Genomic DNA, 6,800 nt, shown 5'->3' with positions numbered 1-6,800 from the left:
ACACATATATGTAGATAATAAATATGACGATTAAGTACAACAAGCTTCTAGAAAATTTGAGCTTGCAATTTAACTATTCTGTCATGTTGGAATATTTTCCTCTCAGATGATTTGATGTCTGAAGTTTTCCTTGTCATTCTTGCAGTCATATGACCCTTTTCTGAAGAATATTTCCAAATAAATCAATTGAATTTTTTTTTTTTTGGTTATTTGGTGTAGGAGGGCCTTTTGTTTGTGTGTTGCTTTCATTGGTTAATGAATAAAGAAACTGCCTTGGCCTAGTTGATAGGGCAGAACTTAGGTAGGCGGTGTTTTTGTGTTGCTTTCATTGGTAAATGAATAAAGAAACTGCCTTGGCCTAGTTGATAGGGCAGAACTTAGGTAGGTGGGGAATACAGAACTGAATTATGGGAGGAAGAGAGGCAGAATAAGAGAGAGAAGCCATGGACCGGCTGCAGGAATTAGATGTGTTGAAACTTTGCTGGTAGGCCATTACCTCGTGGTGATATACAGATTAATAGAAATAGGTTAAGTTAAGATGTAAGAATTAGCCAATAAGAAACTAGAGCTAATGGGCCAAGCAGTGTTTCAATGAATATAGTTTCTGTGTGGTTATTTCAGGGCTAAGCTAGCCGGGTGGCTGGGATGAACCAGCAGGCCCTCCCCTTACAACAGTTATTAATTCTTTAGTCTTTTATTTCCATCTCAGTATTTGTCTCTTAGTGATATTTTTTTTGTTTTTATCTATCTAACCTCCTTAAAAGTTAAGTTTTATTCACTGTAAAATCCCTAGTGCCTCAAATGGTCTCTGGTACGTAACAATCATTCACTTACGTGAACATGAAAATTAGGAAAATAGTCAATAGCCGACCCTATGGTGGTAATGTTCTAGAACTAGAAACTTGAAGAGCAAATCAGATACTCAGCTATTGAAAGTTTAGAATAGTAAGTATAACAATAACAGCAGCAGCAGTAATAATGAAGAACTAGACTCGGGAGAAAGAACAAAGATCCTTTAACATATGGAGATGTCTTGAAATTAGATTGAACACATTCAGCAAAGAAGCTTGTTGTATAAAATATAAACTTTTAGAATAAAATATTGGAATTAAATCTGGATTAATAATGACAGGGGACTGAATATGAGAGGGGCTTTGGACAAAACAGTCAATATTTGTCCTGACTAAGGAGGTGGCAGTCTGAATCTATCAGTACATGGGGAGAAGGAAAATGAAACTGGGGAAAATCTGGTTGTATTCAAAAACTGCAAGTCTTACTCTATTTGGCATAGAGAATAATTAGCTTTTTAGTAGTTTAGCCATAGCCATTTTCTAGTCTATTCCATCAAGAGGACTTAATATGGCTGACAGGATTCAGTTGTAATAGGTGTAAGTTTGAATGTGTTCATTTCTTCCAGTCTTTAGTGCTCTCAGCACCATCATCTCTATGAAGCACCACTCTGGCATGGGACAACACCTCATAGAGCTATAAGTGATTACCCTCCCTCATGATGATATTCTACAACTTTCTTTAGTCTATTCATCTTATCAGAGGTTTTAGAAATCTTATGACATTGTCCTAGTTTGACTCAGAAATTCCAGATTATGTTATCCTCTGAGATGAATAAGTATCATCACAGAATAGCACTAATCAGGAGGGCTCTGGGTGAAAATCTGGAAGCCTCCTGAATTGTTAGAACTAAAATTCTCTTGGATTTCCACAGGCTAGAGAGGCTTCCAGGGAAGCACCCTGGGGAACTCTTTGTGATTCTTTTATGACATTAGCTTAATGATAGCAGCCAGAGACATGTGGAAATCTGATTCTGAGGCTCACAACCAGTTGAGAGTTCCCTGAGAGATGACTTCTGAGGTCTTCTCTCACAGGGCAGCCTGTGCCAATAGAAGAGCTTTTAGCATTTTTCATCCCGTCTGACTTTCCCCTAGGTCCTCTGTTGTTATTGTTCAGTGTTTTGAAAAGGAACCACTGTCAGGTCAGGAAAAAGGCCCACAGAGTGTTTGTGCCAGTGGACATAAATGTGAAATTACAGTTTATGATTCACAGTAGCATACTTCGTGCTGTTTATCTTCACTCGTGTGAGGAGTCAGATAAGTCAGTCATGACTCTGCTAGTCCTGTTCCATCCTTCATCACTACAGTCATGAAGATAAATGCACAGCCATCATGTGTCCTTTCAGAGTAGAGATTATGATTAGTTAGAGCAGAGGTTGTCCTGATGTTATTATTTAAAAATCAAGAACATGCTGTTTCCTATGCTCATGCACCTTGGTCTGGCTCAGCTTTATCTGCTGCTGTAGAAACGAATGTGTAGTATCCGTTTATTGATTCATCTATACATGCCTCTTAACTTCAATGGAAAATACCTTTGTTCAAGGAAATGCAAAGGATAGAACTGTGCAGTGTCAATGGATGGCCTTATTAATAGGGGATAGTCTATCTTATCGAATTGATCAGAGGCAAAATGGAAAGAATAAGGTGGAAATAAATAATAAACAAGTGTTTAAAGTCTTGGTCTGCACAAGTCATAGGTGAAAGGACAAAGTGAGACATTACATCTGAGCTGTGATATTAGAGAAATTGAATGGCTGCCTTGTTTCATGAAACAAAGATATGTGGCACCAGTGGGCGGTAATGCTACTGTGATGCAAATGGATTCTTTCTCAGCTTTGCACTTGAGAATCAAACTACGTGGCAACTAAGCAATAAGAGCTCTTTATCATTGAATTGTTTAATTGTTTGTGTCTAGAAAACAGAAATTTTTCCATGACCATCAACATACTTTGGTTGCTTTACACCAGAAGTAGCAAGGATATGAAAGCATTTTCCACAAATCTGAACTAAATATTGGTAATATGATGGTTTATCATTTGAATTTATGGTTGAATCATTATTAGTGAAAAAAGAAGGCCATAAATTTAATAAAGAGCAAGGAGGTAATATGTGGTAAGATTTGGAAGCAAGAAAGAGAATGGGATCAAAGATGTAATTATAGTCTCAAAAACAATAATAAAAATATTTGACCTATAAATGTGTAATTTTTAAAGTACATTTAAGTTAATTAACTATTTAATTAATTGATTAAATCTAATAAATTAATCAATTAAAAATAAAGTACATTTAAAAGTAATTTTTAAATTTGTAGTAACTAATTCTTCAGTTCAAAATCTTGGTGCATTTTCAGTTATTACTTTTCCCCTGTATATGCTTTTTATTATTAAATTCCTGATCTTATTCATTTTCTGCTTCAGCAACATTTATTGCACTCATACTTACTTGGCAGTCAGTGGTTTGTTCAACATATGGGATAAAATGCATTGCCTGTCATGAATGGATGTGTAGCTGCATGTGGAAGAGAGATTCAAGATCTGGTGATCAGTGGCTCTGTAAATATAATTTTCAGTTTTTATTCTACAATGGAGACAATACTGCTTCTTTTAGAGAAACACAAAAGCATATGTTCATAATTCTTATACAAAATTGGGATGATTTGTGGCAACAATGGCCTCTTTTCTCTTTGAAACAATTCATGTTAAGTGTCATGTAATGCCAAATAAGAGGTCCATGGACACAGTAATAGCTAAATGTAAGTGTGCATGGGCAGGGAAGAGTACTCTAAATATGTGAACTTTACAGTCTTAAATTTAAACAAAATGTTATCTTAAGTAGTGGCATCAGTTCCATGGAGTTCTTGCATGGTTACATAGTCTTATGAAGGAAATTCATGTGTAGAGAGTATGCTTAGCATGTTGAAGGAAATGTAAGAAGACATTTGGCCAGGACATAACAGCAATTGAGGTAAAAGATTGGGATCAGAGAAGAAGAGGTAATGCAGAATACATATAGACTTATTGACCACTAGAAGAACATTGATTTTACAGAGGAAAAGACAAAAGAATGTGAATTTTTTTTTTAAGATTATGTTTCTGGCCGGGCGATGGTGGCGCACGCCTTTAATCTCAGCACTCGGGAGGCAGAGGCAGGCGGATCTCTGTGAGTTCGAGACCAGCCTGGTCTACAGAGCTAGTTCCAGGACTGGCTCCAAAGCCACAGAGAAACCCTGTCTCGAAAAACCAAAAAAAAAAAAAAAAAAAGATTATGTTTCTGTTTGGAGAAAAGACTGAAGAGAGTCGAAAAAAGGAACAAAGAATACAGACATTTTACCAAGCTATAGAAAAGCCCAATTATCCAGGAAAAAGAAAGGGACTTGCAGTTAGCTGTGGAGCTACCTAGAAGGGACTAGAATCTTTATAAATAGGATTAACATCATATGGAAGCTAAACATACAGCAGGTTAAATATAAAGGTGATGTGGGCTAAAGGTAAAAAATATGATACCCAGAAAAGATGTTATAAATACAACTATGGCCTACATTACTAAGAAAATAAATGATCCTAACATTGCTTTGTACTTATTGTATTACATAATGAATAGGTTACATTTCTGCCATTAAAATATTTTCAAGGAGAAAATTGCATTAAAAAATCACAGTCTTACAATGAAAACATTAATTGTGATACTTTTAAGTGATGGGCTTACAAAAGTGTTTATATATACTGATCTGAAAGGCAGTTAAAATTTAAATTTTAAGTAGTTTGTAGATGGCATCTAAAGCCATAGTATGTTGCCTAGTTTGTGAAAATAAATCAAGAATGAGTCTAGAACTGAGACACTGAAACATTCTAGTAGTCTATGAGGTAAGACATTTGTAGCAGGCACAGAGCAGAGAAACCACTGTAGGCGAAGGAACATAAAAAGAATAGCTTTCTAGGAGTCAAGTGTGTGGTGTTTTTCAAAAGGTACTCAGTGCTAATCACTAGGTCAAATGCTTCTGAATTTTGATGAATATGAAAATGGAGAATTGGTTATTTGATTCAGTAATAAATACAGCCTCTCCCCTTTCATAATTTTGGATTTCCTTCACACAACTTTTGCTATTTCTTCTGCTTTTATCAAGGTATTGTTAGTACTGTGATCATGAACTGGTAACCAATCCTTCATATGTCCTATGCAAGACTAGTCAATATTTCATACAAAAATCAAGATTTGCTAGAAATTTTTATAAACTTGAGTTTACATGTATTTAAGATTAATAACACAAAATTCACATTTAACATTAATATCTATTTTATTTAAACTCATTTTATTTGGTTAATGATAATGTTGATCAGGATTAGCATATTACTTTGTAAAATGTGTTCAACTTTATCACCTTTTCCAAATAAAGCCATCACACACAATAAAATGCTTAGCTCTGAAACTCATTTCATGAGTTATCAGGTTTTTTTGGCCTGCTAACATCTCCTTCTCTGAGTTAGCCAAAGTTCTCTCTGTCATTTTCTCTTCATTGCTTGAAGATTTAAATACCAGCCTCCACCCCCCCCCACACACAATGTTCAATCCCATCCTACTATCAATATAATTTTTGGTGATGTCAATATCCACTTTAGTGTTTGATCTTTATTTCTAATTGTGTGATTTTCACACCTACAGTTGTCTGTGTTTCATTTCAGTACAGTCTGTCTGTACCAAATACATTTCCAAACTTAAGCTAGATTACTGTAATTGTTGGGATTAAAGAATATTTATTTTATTTCAATGATACTCAAGAAACCCAAATTCTGTCATGTACTGTCTCATTGTTCGACATACTGTGTGACTCTCGATCTTAGATTCTAACTTCCATCCTATATGTATAATAGTTCTTTAAAGAAAAATACATTTTCTTATGTTTTGGATACAGGAGAAAAAAGCACTCAAATGAAATTTGCAGCAGATACTTATGTAAAACTCTTAACTTGTTATTTGGCATTAATAATTGAATGCTATTAACAGTTAACTGCTCATCTATTTTGAAGCATTGATCTTTGAGGTGGTTATGACTAGGACACCGGATCAGAAAGAAAATATGACTTACCTAAGTTCACAAATCTAATAAGTGAAAACCAAGTGTGGACTGCAGATCTGATTCCAAATGCATGTTTTTATTGTCATTAAAAAGTACATTATTCCAAATGGCCAGTGGTTAAAATAGCTTCTTTGGCTTTCTGCCCAGTGTTGTGTTAAAATTCAGTGGTGATTCAATAAATATTGTCACCAGTGGTATCTGTGTTGTTGGTCATGGCAGATAAGGAAATGTGCTGAATTGTTCTAATGCATACGATTTATTTATTTATCTTGTTTTTGTTTTTTAGGTTGGCAAACACGTTGCCTATTTACTGTGTAGAGACCCCAATGGAGAACAAGGTGGGTGATGATTCATACTAAATGGTCCCACAATATGCTGAACACAACAACAGCTAACATGAAGTGGCTTTTTATATGCTGTCAAATCTGATAACAACAATGACATACATTCCTCGCTGGAGCCATTTGTAAGAAGTCCAGCTATTAAAAATGATAACTGATTTAAAAAAAATGCCACGATATAGCAGAAAAGACCTGTCCAGTAAGTTTTATTTGCTGAATCTGTGTGGGTTTCCCTTTGACAATTTGAAATAGGCATCATGTTCCATGATTCAACTCCAGAGATTACTGGCCTTGAGATTCAGTTTTCCTGTGATGTCCTCTTCCTTCAATACATTGTACAGAATGAATAATTTGTATAAGTCTTGGGTCCACATCCACAATTGCTTATGTGGCTCCCCTAAAGAAGAGTCCTGAGTCCTGAAGCCCTCCATCTAACCTCCTCTTCTGAAAACCCATCTTTCTCTCTCTCTCTCTCTCTCTCTCTCTCTCTCTCTCTCTCTCTCTCATTGTTTCTTTGCTATTTTCTGCTGCTAATAT

At 35.4% G+C, this 6,800-nt stretch overlaps 1 protein-coding gene across 6 annotated transcripts in view; it reads left to right on the top strand.

Moving 5' to 3' along the window:
• Positions 1-6,800, top strand: part of Lrrc4c (leucine rich repeat containing 4C) — a 219,217-nt gene that overhangs the window by 180,247 nt on the left and 32,170 nt on the right. For all 6 annotated transcript variants that reach the window (XM_026787661.1, XM_026787662.1, XM_005364109.3 and 3 more), the window contains exon 2: positions 6,209-6,260. The gene's annotated coding sequence lies outside the window, so the exon portion shown is untranslated. The remainder of the gene's footprint in view (positions 1-6,208; positions 6,261-6,800) is intronic.

The sequence above is a fragment of the Microtus ochrogaster genome, assembly GCF_000317375.1.
Source record: "Microtus ochrogaster isolate Prairie Vole_2 chromosome 14 unlocalized genomic scaffold, MicOch1.0 chr14_random_1, whole genome shotgun sequence".
In the NCBI taxonomy this organism is placed as follows: domain Eukaryota; kingdom Metazoa; phylum Chordata; class Mammalia; order Rodentia; family Cricetidae; genus Microtus; species Microtus ochrogaster.
Note: the sequence above shows the minus strand (reverse complement) of the source record. Positions and strands in the feature narration are given on the sequence as shown.